Here is a 15787-nt window from a genome sequence, read left to right as displayed (position 1 = left end):
ATCACGAATAAAATCTGGCAAATTATCCACTTAATCACAATTAATCGAAAAATCACTCCATTAATTGATGCATTCATTCTCCCAAATCACAGATATTGCAGAATTTATTATTTGTGAAACTCCATATAAGGAAATTTTTTAACTGAACAAAAAAGTTTTTATTGTCCTCAGAATAATTTAAAAGCAATCATTACTTACTAAAATTAATAACTCATTTTCTCCCAACAGGAGATAGAACAAAATAATTCTAACCTCTCGATATGTCATACATACATACGCCTTTCAAATAAAAACAAGAATTTCGTTAATACCTTACACACGGCTTGTTTTTTTCCATTTCAAAATCGATATCTGCTGTACTTATATTATTCTGCAACTTAGATTAACCTATTTAAAATATGGATTATTTTATTATATTTAATGTACTAATTGACAGCAATAACTAATAAAATTGAACGAAAGAGTAACAGGATGTTGCTGCATTTACAAATAAATATCATTTTATTGTTGTATACGAGTTTAAGAGATATATTTTGTTTTTTTCCTCTATACTTAGATTTTTTCCATATTTATGAACAAAAAATTAAAAGAAAGAAAATAAAAGTAGCGTTTAATAGCCTGGTAAAGAGTTTATAAATCCTAGAGCAAGTTGAAGAGCATGACTCTCTTCGAACTGATTTTTAATGCTTACAAACTTAAAATTTACGTTTGAAATTTGACTAGTCCGAAGTTTTGTTGACAGTAGACAATAACCATTGATATCGTGGTGAACGTGAGTTAAATTTTTTCTTGATGACGTAACAACGTTTATCACCAGCGCTAAATAAACGCTCACTCGACGCAGAGGTCATTGGAATACAGAAAGTATCTCAAGCCCGTCCAAGTACGACAAGCATCTAAGAATACTTGTCGTACTTGGACGGGCTTTCGGCCTAACCCGAATCTAGACCCGGTTTGTGTTACTAAGACTTGTATAGCATATGTATTCGTAAATACGAACCCATGAATTCGTGTTATGTTTCCAAGTCTGACTAGAAAACTCGCTTACGAATCTTAAAAATCTTTTAATAAATCTTGAAAATATTATCACACATATAAATATCTAAAACAAAAAATGGAAATTAATTTCCAAAAGCTTTTTAATTTAACAAGATGTGAAAGTTAAATAAAAACAAGATAATTGTATAGCAAAAACCCTAATTCCTATTGTAATTTGACTTGATATTTTTAATTAGCAAAGATTAATTATCATCCTGTTTTAAATATTGTTTAATAATTAGTAAGAACAGTATTTTATTGTTTACTGTTCTATTTTGTCTTCATGTTTGTCTTCTTGTTTATCCTCTTGTATGTCTATTTGTTTGTCTTCTTTAAAAAAAAAAGTAATCCTAATTGGATTTGGTATTCGTGGAATAGGATTCTGTTCTCTGTGTTCAACTCTAAGTCTGTTTTTAAACGAAGCCGGGCTTGGGGTGATGTTTCAGCCCGAGTGCGGTTTTTTGTTGAAACTCGGGTAGGTCATGTTTTCACTTGGAGTGACTTTTTAATGCGAATTAATATTTAGAATTTCGTTTATAGCAAGTTTTTAAATTAGTTTTACTCCTTCAAAAAATACAAATGCACAAGAGATAATGATTTTAAAAATATTTCATGATTTAAAATATAGTTTATTATATTATAATTTTAGATATAATAAAAAAATAATCATTTGAATGTCTATGAATATAATGTCTAATTTTTGTAATCATATGAATCATAGGAATCATATGAATCATAGGAATCATACGAATCATAGGAAAAACTGTAAAAATGAATCCTGAATGTTTTGAACAGCAAAACGATCAATTTGAAAAATGGTTAAGACAACAAGTCAAACAGCTCTATTTTATCAGAATGTGAATATACTTCCATTATTAAATATTTGAAAAGTAAAATTGATGAAAAAACTGAATATATTGTTTCACGGAATATTCAACGATGAATCAAGTCAAATGAATTTAAACTAATTGATTACCCACCCTTTGGTTTAAAAGATATTTTACATAAATTTATTGCATAAATTGTTTTTTCATCAACAACAAATTTATGATATTATTTTATATTGTGAAAAAAAAAAATTATTAAAAAAAATCAGCAATCCAAAAAGATAATTACTTTTAAAACTTTCAATATCCGCAAAAATAATTGTTATAAAAACTTTCAATATCCATACTTGGGGTATGCGTGTCGAACTCGGGGTACCTACCCCGAGTTCGACACCTTAAACCAGGCTCTGCGTAAAAACCAAACTCGGGGTGGAACATCTGGATTTGTTGGCCAATACGAAAAAATCCTTACATTTCTAAATATCTGATCACTAATGTTTATCATAAAATAGATATTAAATGCGTTTTTAAATTTGTTTGTAGGGCATTTTTAGGAACAACAATTTGCTTGGTTAACCAATCTAAATAAAAAATGTTATAGTGTTGAATTATTTGCCGTATTGTAAATACATCCCTTACACTTAGGATTAAAAAAAAGTAGATATTAGGAGAGGCTATAGAATTTTAAAATTGAGAGAATTTTTTCTCTTTTTTTTTTAATGATATATTTCTCTTTTTTGATAAACTTAAGAAATTCTTAAGAAACTTTTAGTACTAGAGTTGTAAAAAAACCCTTAAAATATGAAACTTTCTCGTACTATAAAAAAAAGTGTACGACAAATAATTCAATACCATAAAATTTTTCATTTAGGCTGGTTAACCACAGAAAATTGTTTTAGTGGAAAGTTTTATACAGATTAACTAAATGTAAATAGTGGGGCAGAATTCTAAACCTCAGAAACTTTAAATATTAATATTTATCATTCATGTAGAGGGTGGCGCAAAAGAAACTAAGGGATTTGAGTAAACTATGTTAATGGAAAAATAAATTTTATGAAATAAAAGTCAAAAATAACATTATAAGTAGGTGTCTGTTTACAGCTATGCAGAGCTACGCTTTCTCTGAGACATTTTCCATGATTTTCCCATGATCCGCAAGATTTCTTGAGTTATTTGATCGAATTCCTTTTTGAATATCGGCGAAATTACTTTTTATTAAATACAATTTATGATTGTTAAACTTTTATCTCATTTAAAACTTGGATGTTATCAATAAAAATGAAATTTACACATAAATTTTCAGCTAAACAAAAGTTTTAAATGCTTTAATTCTAACTGATCAAGTTTATTTTTTAAAACCAATTCCACATCTGTCTTCGCAAAAAAAAAAAAAAATTATGCCTGCTTCTGCTTTCGTCACCACTCTTCCGTTATATTATAAAGTTATTGCTACAGATTATTCCTTTCAAAACGGTTGATAAGAAAAGATCGGAATGCCGTGACCAGGATTCGAACCTGGGTTATTGCGGCCACAACGCAATGTACTAACCACTATACGATCACGGCTCATACTTCTTCGAAAAAAATAAATTTTTTATAAACAAGGAGAATAGTTTTTTATCAACATTATCTCATGCAACTGGACAAAGATAAAAAAATTTACTATTTTATTTAGCCCTCAACCTCCCGCCTATTTAGAACCTACTGTTCTTTCAGACTTTACAGCGCTCACACTAACTCACAGTAATTAAAAACAACAAAAAAGAAGCATGCTCATATGAGTTAAGGCTTTGAAATGTACTATTTTAATGAAGCGTGTATTTTAATGAAGCGTGTATTGATAACCCAAATGGTTTTTTATTCCATTAAAAAATATAGCACACATAGGTATCACTGAAATAAAAGGTGTGAAGAGCTAGGAAAAAGCTTTATATTTTGGTGGCATTCATTTCAATACGGAAAACTTCTCCAGTTTGTGGCAATTATGCTAAAGAAAGTTTGAAGAAAAATAGCAAAATGAAGATATTCATTCAATCCAGTTGTTTAGCATTCGACCATTTTATGTGCATTAGAATTGATCACCAAAACATTTTTGTTGGGAGGGTTTATAGGAAAACCGTAGAGAAAATTCAGACCAGAAGAAGCTTTCTTCCCTCTTTTAGTAGTGAATGTCCGAGTTTTCATTAAAGCCACTGTTACTTTTATAGGCAACTGAACGGTCATGATGTCAAGTACAGAACGGGTCGCGAATATTTAGCCATTGAAAGTATGAATACACAAATAAGTACCCGGTAACCCGATTGGTCATGATTTCGGATACTCTTGTACAAACAAGTATTAATTGATTCTATCACCGTTCAAGTTCGGGTCCCGAAAAAAAACTAGAAATTGCCCGTTCGGTGACCAGACGGCACTTGATGACAGTCTCTACTAACTAGCTCACTGGTTTTTTCTAGATTTTGTTAGCATCAACTATCATTTTGGATCAACTATCATTTTGGATCAACAATCATTTTTGATTAACTCATGGACGCTTTTAATCGTTTACATACTCATCTGGTTCACAAAAACGTAAGAAAAAGAAAACAAAAGAAGAAGCTCTGCAAGTGGGACTCACTTTTGTTTTTAGAATATTTTTAGAAAAAAAAACTTTGTAATTTAAAACTCATCCACAAAAGGATATTGTCTGCATACTTGTTTATGTGTACCATTTCATGTTTAACATGCGCATTGTAAAAAAAAACGTTCAGAAAAAAATACGGATTATGATGAAAAAATGAAAAAATTGAGAAAAAATTATGATGATGAAAAAATTATTTTGAGGACAAAAAATGCATTCGAATATGTATTCATTTTAAAACGATGAAGAATAGGTAAGATTTTACGCCTTTGAATAAATTTACTAATTTCATTGCAGCTTTTTTATTTTATATAATATATAAAATAAAAAAGATATATTATATCTTTTTTATTATATTTATCTTTTTTATCATATAGGGGAATATGTCGTAAGATGATAAATGGGCAAGATGACGACTTGCCGTTCAAAACTCAACTAAATATGAAAGCTGACTGTAACTGAGAGAGAAGTAGATCATATCTACTAGATTTACTTATGCTGTCTTTATAAATTTTATTTTCGGGATGAACGATAAGTATTAACAAGGTTTTACCTATATTAAGAAAAAAAAAATTTATCTACTTGTATTTTATCATTTCATCATTACATCACCAGCTAAAGGTAAAGCAAGAATTTCTCATTCAGTTTCTTCAATTTGGAAGCCATACCAGTAGTATTAAGCTATGATAAGTTATTTATGTAGAGTCATTTTGTAGAATCATTTTGAAGATTGTGTAGCCTAGGGGCAAGATGAACGGGGCAAGATGACTCCTTAGTCGTTTCGCTGAATTACATGTTTTACTATAAACTAGTACTATATTAACTCTCGTGTAGCTTAGTCATCATTACGTTGCTTTACTATGCATTAAAATATTTTGTTTGACATTTGCTTTATTTTGTTGTGTTGGAATTTGCTATGAACTGATTAGTAAGCTTTTTTTTGCATAGCACTACATAAATATATAGTTTTATTGTTTTAAAAGTTACGTAACCATTTATAATACTTACCTTATAAACTAGAATTTGCGATACCGTATTGCTTGAGAAGGTAATGGTATCATGGAATTTACTTTTTTTAAGGGGGAAGTACCCCATAAATTAAGTAAAAACTGGAAAATTTTTATGTTGCTGCAGTGTTTGTGGATATAGAAAAGATTTCTGTACATCTAAAGTTTGTAACCGCACTCATGATATTAATTCTCTCAAAAATGCTTGAGGCTGCAAAAGAAATAAAAGGTAATAGCAACAACATTGTTTTTACTGGAGTTTCAACTGATGGAACTTGGCAACGTAGAGGATACAGTTCACTGAATGGAGTTGTGACAACATTATCAATGGATAATGAAAAAGTGTTAGGTGTTGATTTAAACAGTTAAACATGACACCTGGGAAATATACATCAAGTTTGTGCGATAATCAAAATTTAAAAATGTATTTATTTAGCTGGATATGAAAGTCTTGAGTCATCCAAAAAGTGGCGAAAGATTCTACCAGGGTTGTCAAAAGCATCAAAGGAAAAATTTGAAAACTTTGAAGGAAGTCAGTATGCTCCTGGGTCATTCTGCAACTTTATTTTAAACATAATTTAGTTATATTTTATATTATTTGTGAAATTAAAATTTTTTTTTTTTTGTTTTTGCGTTTTTCTCAAAACAAAGTTTTTAAATGCCCCGGCTGTGATAACTTTGGAACCGCTTGGTGTTTAATGATGAAATTTTCAGTAACTGCCTTATTTTATACCTTCTGTGATTTGAACCTCCACTTTTATGAAATACTTGACAGAACACGTTCTACGTCTGTTTCAGTTGCCTAATTTTGACCAAAATTCATTAAATGACAATATATTTGCCCGCTTAAAAACTAACTGTTATATTTTTCATAAAATTTTAGGTTCAAATCACAGTTCAAAGTATTAGTTAAAGGGAACTGCAATATGACAATTTGAATATATATAGTTCTTCGGATAAGTTAGCCGGGGGATTAACTGTTTTTTGGTAATTTTTTCAATATTTTCTTGGTTACCATGGCAACAAAACACACTTTAAAAAAAATTTTCGTTCTGAAATATAAAATTTTGACATTATACATTGTTTAAAATCAATTTTACTGTTTGAACATGAGTTTTAACATTTTTGGGGTACTTCCCCCTTAAAATCGCCATCTTGCCCCGCATACCGGGCAAGATGACGATTTGAGGTAACATTGGTTATGAGATTTTTCCAGGCTTTTTTTAATATTTATAAGGTTTCTTTTGATACATAAGTGACATATAATAATTTTTTGTCGCTTCTTGATAAAGCTTTACTTTTTGAAACAGTTATTGAATTAGATTTAAGTACTTTTCAAAACATTTGTCATCTTGCTCCATGTTCCCCTATATCTTTTTTATTACATACCTCCACCTATAGTTCCAAACTTATCTGAGTTAAACGCTCAATTTATTTCGTTAATTTTCTTTATTTTATTTTACTCTAATTCATTTATTTTTTGGAGGGAATGAGAGGAAAGATAAAGGCCTTAAAGTAGACATCCGGGGAACAAAATCCTGTCTACGACCCTGTGAGAGATAACTCGTATAATCTAGTATTCTCTTTGTTTTATGTTAAAATGTGCTTATAACTTTGAAGAAAAATGACATAAAAATATTCTTCCTCAAATGATTCAAGTTTGGATTTACTAAGCAAAGTTAAAATAAGAGAAATTTCCTCTTCAATAATTTAAAGTTTTTAAAATTGAACGAAAATCAAGAGAAATTGCTTGTGAAGGAGATAAAAAGTTGCTTGCCGTGACCAGGATTCGAACCTGGGTTATTGCGGCCACAACGCAATGTACTAACCACTATACGATCACGGCGTGAACACACCAAAAAATGTTTTAAATAAATTCATAAAAAAAAAGACCAAATAAGATTTTTAATTGTTACAAATATTTTTATTTATTATTTTTATTGTTACAAATATTTTTATTTACTTTCATTATAATTTTTATAAATTAAACAATTAAGACACACACACACAAAATTAATTTAGTTAAGACAAAAAAAAGGTGTGAAAATTAAATAAAAATACGATAATTGTATGGCAAAAGAGTTTGTTAAAGTAAATTTACAAAGTTATGATGTCGCACAGATTCAGAAAAGTTTTTCGGAATTATATATCAAAAGAAAAAATGAATATCAAAGGTATCTTTAGTTTTTTAATTTTAGATGTATTACCCTGATTACGCCTAACGTATTAAAACCAAATGTAAATCTAAAGTAAAAAGTTGTTATAAATTCAAAGTTGAAAGAAGCAACTGTGTATTATGTAACAAACGTGTGGCCCCATTGATCTCTATAATAACTCGATGGCGCAAATTATATATATAAAGAAAAATCGAAGTAAAGAAGAACCCGAAATTCCAAACACAGTTTAATAAAACAGCGGTTGAAGATTTCTTTGTATTTGTTACATTTACTGGTTTTTAAACAAAACCAGTTTGAAAAATTTATTATTTTTTAAAATTTATTTTGGTATTTAGATTTACTACGGTTGCTTGGAAAAATTCTTTTTTTTCCAAGTTGATGCAATTTTTAATTTACAACAGCATTTAGAAAGTAACCTAACTTATCTAAACACATGATTTTCATAAATTGTTGTATTAAACATCTGCTTTTCTAAGTCCTGAAACACACTGAAAACAAATTGATTTCTTCTAAAATTGAAACAGTATCAGGTATTAACTCTAGCATCTCTTATTCGGGGGAAACTTTCTTGCTAGTAATGATGTCATTCAGATTTTCTTCTTTAATTGCACAAAGTTTGATTACAACAAATGAAGATTTAAAAAGACCCCCCTCTATCTTTTAAAGTAAGAAAAGTAGATTCATGATAATAACTATTAGCCCCAAGAACACACATATCAATTACTTTTCTGTCATTTTTGCCATAAATTTTTGATATATGAAACAGCAGCTCTTTATACCCGATTGTTGAGTATGATTATTTCGAAGCCCAACCTAAATGGTACTTCTTAAAAGAAATCTTTTTACATGCTGCAGTAAAATGCGGAGCAGTTGGATTGTTGTTAAATCCACCAGATGACAAGATTGTTGTTAAATCCACCAGATGACAAGATTGTTGTTAAATCCACCAGATGACAAGGTTGCTCCAAAAAAAAAGAAATACATTTTTTTTTGGAGCAAAAACCAAAAAACTAAAAAGGTTTTTTTTTTTTAAAAGAAAAAAAAAAAAAAGAAGCAAAAGTAATAAGTTATTATCAATACAGTTTTCATTTATTGTTTTTACATAAATATAAAATAGTAAATATAAAATAATAAATATTAGTTGAACAATGAAAACATTTGTTTAAATATTTTATGTGAATATTGTGGGTAAAACTAAATGGTTATATTTATAAACACATCCAACGAAGGTAGTCCTTAGTCTTGGACGTCCTTAGACGTCCGGTGGACGTCTAAGGACGTCCAATACCTACTGGGACCCGTTCGAATTAAGTCTTTCATAATACTCTGCTTTAGCAGCGAAATATCTCGTCATTGCTTGCCGCAAAGCAATTTGAACATTACCGGTCACTTTCTTTTCTACTGAAACAATTTTACGAAATTTGTTTTCCTGTCCACCTTTATTTACTTTGGTGTCATGAAAGGAAGCAAAGCTTTCATTACGACTTGTACTACACTAACTTGCCCCAATCTCCTTCATATTGTGTTGTCCTACAAGCATAGTTAAAAGTTCACTTTCATTCAAAAACTGGGGCCCCTCATTATTGTGGACTCTGTACCACCACTTGTCTCAACATCAGCTTCTTCTTCGATTGAGTCTATATCATTATTGTTCTGTACCTGAATGAAAACAAAATACTGATTACTAAGAAATTTGAAATGTTAGCGACGACAACTGAACGACAACTGGACGACAAATGGACGACAACTGAAGACGACACTTTTAACTGTTTACATTTTAGTTTTTTGTTTTGAAACTTTTATATATAGAGTACGGTTTTTAGATTTTATGTTAAAGAAAAAACTTACCTTTTTTTCCGATGATTTCTGTTTTCTGAATGAACTATGTCAAACAGATCCATGTTGTCTGCAAAGATATATTCTTAACTCTTGAATTTGGAAACTTCGTCGCTTATTTTCTTCCACAACCGTTTTTTTATCATTATTTACTCTATCGCTTGATACTTTCTGTATTAGAAGATTTTTATGCTTTGAAACGCCGTCAACAAGAATCTCCAGCATATCCTTTGTCCATTTCGGATTTCATTGACCATTTCTCAGCACCTGCCCGGTAGTTAGCACATCACGATCCATTATAAAAACAACTTAAAGGCTAAAAAGTGGTTACAACCCAAAAATATGAAGGTATGTAGATAGGTTTGGCGTTTTTAATGCCTGTAAGAAAGCATTGGCTCGAATCCAATATTAAACACTTTATTGTTACGACACATTGCGTGAATTGACACGCAATGTGTCGTGAATTGACACGAAATGTGATTTGAAACTTTTTATTAAGTCATTATTCCAAAAATATTGTACTAATGTGTTTACGATTTTATTTATGCAGGGTCGGCTCAAGGGTATATGGCGCCTGTGGCCATTTTTCATTTGGCGCCCCCCCCTCCCGCGTATAAAAAAAAATCGTATTATGGACATTCGTGGTGAACTTTCAATATTTATTTACAATTTAACCTTTCTTGCTTTTACAATAGCAAATGATTTAATCATATCTTCTAAGTCCAATTCTTTTGCAACTGGTTGTTCTATTGATAACATTGCCAGACCATCCATTCTATCCTATGTCATTGTTGAGCGAACATACGTTTTGATTAACTTCATCTTGAAAAAGCTTCTCTCTGCTGTTGCAACAGATACAGGTAGAGTTAAAAGTATTCTGAGAGAGACAAATAAGTTTCCCAAAGCTGCATTCAAATTGTTTGAACAAATAAAGTCTAAAATATTTCTTGGAGAGTAGTTTCCCTTATAATGGTTTTGCAAATATTTCATCTCTTCAAACAAGTCAGTTCCAGAAACCTCTTTCAACTCATTGCAAGATAATAAATTTGTCTAAATCCATGCATCTTTTTAGTAATTCATCTTCAGTAATGTCCTTTGGATTTAAACTGTAAAGAAAGTTGAACTGATTATTATGCGGCATAAGCATTTCAAACCGATCCTGCAAAGATCCAATAGCGTGATCTAAAAATGCTGTTGAAGAAGTTAATCTTAAAATTGTCTTCTTCAGTCATTGATTCCTCTTGACTTTCATAAGCAAACATTCCTTTTTTGGTACGACCACGCTTTTTTTCAAATTCGGGCTCAATATCTAGCTCAACAGACAATTTTTTTAGGCCAGCTTCCGACATCCAAGTAATTATTGGAGATTTCTGGTTCAACTGCGCATGTTGTAGACTCAATGACGGCGTCCATTTGGTTGCTTGCTTCAGAATGATTACAGTTGAGATCATTTTGGCTAGTTGATAGCTCACACTGTAATCAAATTTGTAAATATTACTCAAATTTTTAATGATATTCTAATCAAATTTAATCTATGATGAATTGTTAAATGTTTGATTTCCTTACCTGAATGTTTTGAATACTTTTGGAATTAATAGATGGTACTGACACAACTTCTGAGCAAGTTTTTAAACACTTCTCCAAATTTCCCTTAAACTTTGACAGGGAAACATCTTTTTCTTGTTTTCTTTTTAGGTTTTGAGCTCCTGATAGTTTTTTCTTTCCAAACACGATGGTTGTTTTTATATCCTCTTTTGAAACATTTTTTTTGTTCAATTTTGTAAAGAGTAAAAAATGTAACATGCATTAAATTGAGTTAGCTTCATGAGCAAAAACTTGTTCAATATGATTATACCAGTAGTACTGTATAAACTGGTTTTTGAGAGTTCCCACAATTATGGAAAATTTTCTTTAAAAAAAAGTTTTATAAAATTGAAATCTTAATCTAAAAACTATTTTATTTTTAATTTATATTCATTTTTAATTTTTTTGTTTTTGAATTTTAAATTTTTTATTTTTTTGGCGCCCTCTTTGAAGCGGCGCCTGTGGCCAAGTGGTGCTTGACCACGCTGTTGAGCCGGCCCTATATTTATGCTAAGTTCAGTTTTACAATGTTTTTATAAATAACGATATGGTAAAAAGTTTTTCCAGAGACAGAATTTTGAGCAAATGTTTAAAAATAAACATATTGCTAATACTTTTAACATATTACTAAAATAATCATAATGCTTTTATGAGACACCCTGCAGGAGTTTCTAATGTTAAATAAAGCTGAGCAAAGTCCATTAAAAAAATTGTTTTTTAATATAACCAATAAAGGGCTCGGCCGTGATCGTATAGTGGTTAGTACATTGCGTTGTGGCCGCAATAACCCAGGTTCGAATCCTGGTCACGGCATGTTTTGAAGATTTTTGGTCTCTTATTGTATCGGTAAATGAATTGTGTTATTTTTGATTTATATAAAATGTCCTAATTCCATTTCCTCTCAAAATAATAATATTGGTTATTTGTTAATTATATAATACCCTACCGAAAAATATTTTCTTAAAATATTAGATAATTTTTGAAATAATCAATACCAAATCTGATCTAGTAAAACCAATTGTGCAAGAAAAGTGTCCATGAGAGCGTTAAATGGCAAGTTCTTGGTTTAAGTAAACAAGGAAACCATCCTAATGTTGGTATAGCGAAATTAGTCGATGTTTAGAGGACTGCAATCGAAATTCATGAAAAAAGTTTAAAGAGACTGAAACTGTCAAAGATTCTCCAAAGTCTAGTAGGCTTTCAAACTAAAAGAAACAAAAAAAATGTCATTTTTCACACGGTTCGATCAAATTCTAGGCTAAGCATTTTGTAATTAAACCAGAAAATTTAATGCTTTCTTAAACCCAGTAGACGTCCACCGGACGTCTAAGGACGTCCAATGCCTACTGGAAAGAATGTTTTCATTAGGCAAAGAAACAATGAGAAAAGTATTACTCCACATTGGCGTAGGATTTTATATCATCATTAAAAAAACCACTTTTTAAACGATTGAAACCAAAAAAGAATCAACTGGTCTGTTAAAGAATGGTCTCGAGTAATTCTTAGTGATAAGGTTAAATTTTTTAGGCTAATTTTGAGGTACCAAATCGCAAAGGAAAGATGTATGTTAAAAGATACAAGTATGAGTAGTATTCATCTTACTATGTTACCAAGGTTACAAGGAGATGGATGCTCGGCTGGAATATAGGGATGCATTTTTGACAAATGTCCTGGTCTTGGCAATATATATATATATATATATATATATATATATATATATATATATATATATATATATATATATATATATATATATATATATATATATACATATATATATATATATATATATATATATATATATATATATATATATATATATATATATATATATATATATATATATATATATATATACACCGGAAGAATTAATCAATATAGCTTCAAACTATTTTTTGTTTCTTTTAATTTGAAGGCCTACTAGACTTTGGAGAATCTTTGACAAAAAGATATTCTAGAAAAGTGTTTAAAACAGTTGGCAATATTGTTTTATGGAAGAAGGAAAAATTGGATATTTCAGCAGGATGGCGCCATAATTCATACTGCACATTCAATTCAACGTTGGTTCAATGAGATAGGCTACAAAGATAATCCTTGGTGTGCTCGGTCGCCTGGTTTAAGTCCTATTGGGCATGTATGGTGCTGGATAGACGGAAAACTTGCTAAGTATAAGACAACTTCAATTGAAAATTTTAAACAACAGTTATCAGAGATTTAGGCAGAATTGCAAAAGAATTATTGCATGAGATTGCTTGAACCCATGTCTCGTCGCATCCATAAAAGCATAAAAGCAAAAGGAGGCTACTTTAAATATTAATTTTTCATTTTTTTTATAAAGTTTTTTCGCATAAATCCAATTCGTTTCAATTGGCAGATTTTTGTAAAACCAGTTTAATAGTTATATCTTGCTCTTTTGTTTCCTTTGTTTTCTTTTGTTTTTATTTTATAAAATTCCATTGCAATTTTTTTACTAAACAACGCGTTGCTTGTATTTCAAGCGCTTTCTCTTTTTTTTTAAAAAAAAAAAATAACTTTGTGCGATGTTTTCCCGAGCATTCTTGGGTGGCATCCTAAACTTCGCCTGAACACAAAAAAAAGTTCAAAAACACAAACTGAAATAATGTTAAAGAAGTTAAAGAATTCTATAATTAAAAAGAAATGTTCAATTGGAAGAAAATGTGTGGGTCCCAAAATCATTCGTCAGATGCGATAACTAAGGTCATCATTAGTGGACTTCACTTCAAAGTAATTATATTGGGATTTTCCCATTTTCTCGAAGAGTGGTGAACCTTTTCGTTCGATTTCTCACCTCGTAATAAATTTATCTTCTTGGTTTAAGTTTATAATTACTAAAATATTATAAACTTAAACCAAGAAGATAATTAAACTAATAAAATTTTATAATTACTTTTACTCTTTTCATACTCTTCTCCGCTTTGCGCTTCTGAACGTGTTAAGTTAAATAAAATACCTTAACAGAGTTCTTACAATAATATCTATTGCACCTTTGAATAAAAAATTACAGAAAAAGTTGCAGTACAACCTTCACACTCTCATACTTTACATATCACAGTGCGCCCCTCATCTCGCCTACATTTAGTTAGGAAACAGTATTTGCGTCAATAATTACAGTTGACAACATTTTGTCAAATGTAATCGTTGACGAGTGCTTTTTTTTTTTTTAGCAAGTTTTGGGTAGCTGACCTCAAGAAAATTTAGACTGCCTCATGTCTAAAGAATCTTTTTGAATCTTTAACAAAAATCTGTTATCCTATCTGTGTCCAATCACGTTGGCCTTGATACCATTCACCAAAAAATCTGTAAAAATGGCTTTGAGGTCATGTTGCAGCACAAAGTCCGTTAACTTTCAAACAACTGTTCAAGAAGATATGCAACATTTTATTTGTAAAATTGTTTTTCCCTAATCGAGTTTTTGAAGTTTGGTTGTTTCATTAGTTTATTGTTTATGATCCATCAAAAATAACAGGTTTTATTTTAGAAGGTCGATTACACAAAAAGAATTATTTTATTCAGCACTGTCCACAATGCTTATAAAAAATCTGTTTCGTTCTCAGGTAGATTCATTAATATATAACTTTTTTGTCAGTATTTTCATCTTCTAGTGAAGTTTTATGAAAACAGAAGCATGGTCCACTTTACGCAAAAAAAGGTTAACCTTATATGCCGACAATTAAACATTCGCGGGAAACTTTATTGCAGCACTTTTTATTTTATAAAGTCCTGCTAAAGCCTATCTTGAACTTGTTAATTCTTTTAATAAAATTTTGGAGATAAAGGATTGAAATCATTAGTTAAGTAAGAACCATGCCAAACACTTAAAGAGCTCTTAGACTCATTAATTTTTGGAGCATTGACCGACAAAGGATACGTCTAAAAGCCTCTATCTTACTTCTAGTGGTCTAGTGGAGTTGTCAAAGTTACTCTTGTCTTCAAATCATAAGTGTTTTGTTTGGAACATTTACAATTGATCCTTAAGAAGAGCAGTTTGGAAAACTAAGGCAAGGATCATGTGGTACATACTTTACTAATGTGTAACAGATACCTGAGAAAGTTTGTATCATAAAGGCAAATTTCTTTTGCAACTAGACAATAATGGTGTTAATCTTGATTATACTACATCAGGGCATTCTTGTGAAAGATGTGGTTTCTACTCAAATGAAGAAAAATGTTTGATTTTTGATGACTTACCAGGATTAGAAGGCATCTTATCTATAGATGTCAAAATGACTCTGATTTACAAAGCCGAGTATATCGCAAGAAATGAAGATTGAGATGACTCGTACTTTTATTATGAGAAAAGGAAATAAACTGAGGAGGATTAAGTGTTCGGTAATTTCATATTTGAATCGATATTACAATGGACATTATATTACTATATTACGTTTCGTAAACTTGCCGATAATATGCGTATTTCTTCTTTATGCAACCTAATTATGCTTATATCTTAGCCACAGCAGTCAGATATGAACAGAAAATAGACTAATAAAACGATGGTTGTCAGCATTTAATTAACTGTTACAAACTTAACCTTCACATACACTCTTATATCTATCTAAGAGCATATGTGATATATACACACATGCGTATATATGTATACATATACTTGTATATGTACATTATCATTCGACTCTCACTAAAACGTTCAATTATGTGAAGTGAAATACTTTAAAGAACTGG

General features: G+C 30.2%; 3 non-coding genes across 3 annotated transcripts; 1 reads left to right on the top strand and 2 right to left on the bottom strand.

Annotated features, from left to right (window-relative positions):
• Positions 1 to 3359: 3359 nt before the first annotated feature.
• On the bottom strand, positions 3360 to 3431 carry Trnah-gug (transfer RNA histidin (anticodon GUG)). Its single transcript has one exon. It is a non-coding gene; the product is annotated as a tRNA-His (tRNA).
• A 3835-nt stretch (positions 3432 to 7266) lies between these two features.
• Trnah-gug (transfer RNA histidin (anticodon GUG)) lies at positions 7267 to 7338 on the bottom strand. Its single transcript has one exon. It is a non-coding gene; the product is annotated as a tRNA-His (tRNA).
• Positions 7339 to 11830: 4492 nt separating this feature from the next.
• Positions 11831 to 11902, top strand: Trnah-gug (transfer RNA histidin (anticodon GUG)). The gene has a single exon. It is a non-coding gene; the product is annotated as a tRNA-His (tRNA).
• The last annotated feature ends 3885 nt before the right edge of the window (positions 11903 to 15787 follow it).

Source organism: Hydra viridissima, unplaced genomic scaffold (assembly GCF_058129835.1).
Source record: "Hydra viridissima isolate aposymbiotic clone 2 unplaced genomic scaffold, HvirCarnegie_v1 scaffold_13, whole genome shotgun sequence".
Lineage (NCBI taxonomy): Eukaryota > Metazoa > Cnidaria > Hydrozoa > Anthoathecata > Hydridae > Hydra > Hydra viridissima.
This window is presented reverse-complemented; position numbering and strand designations above follow the sequence as displayed.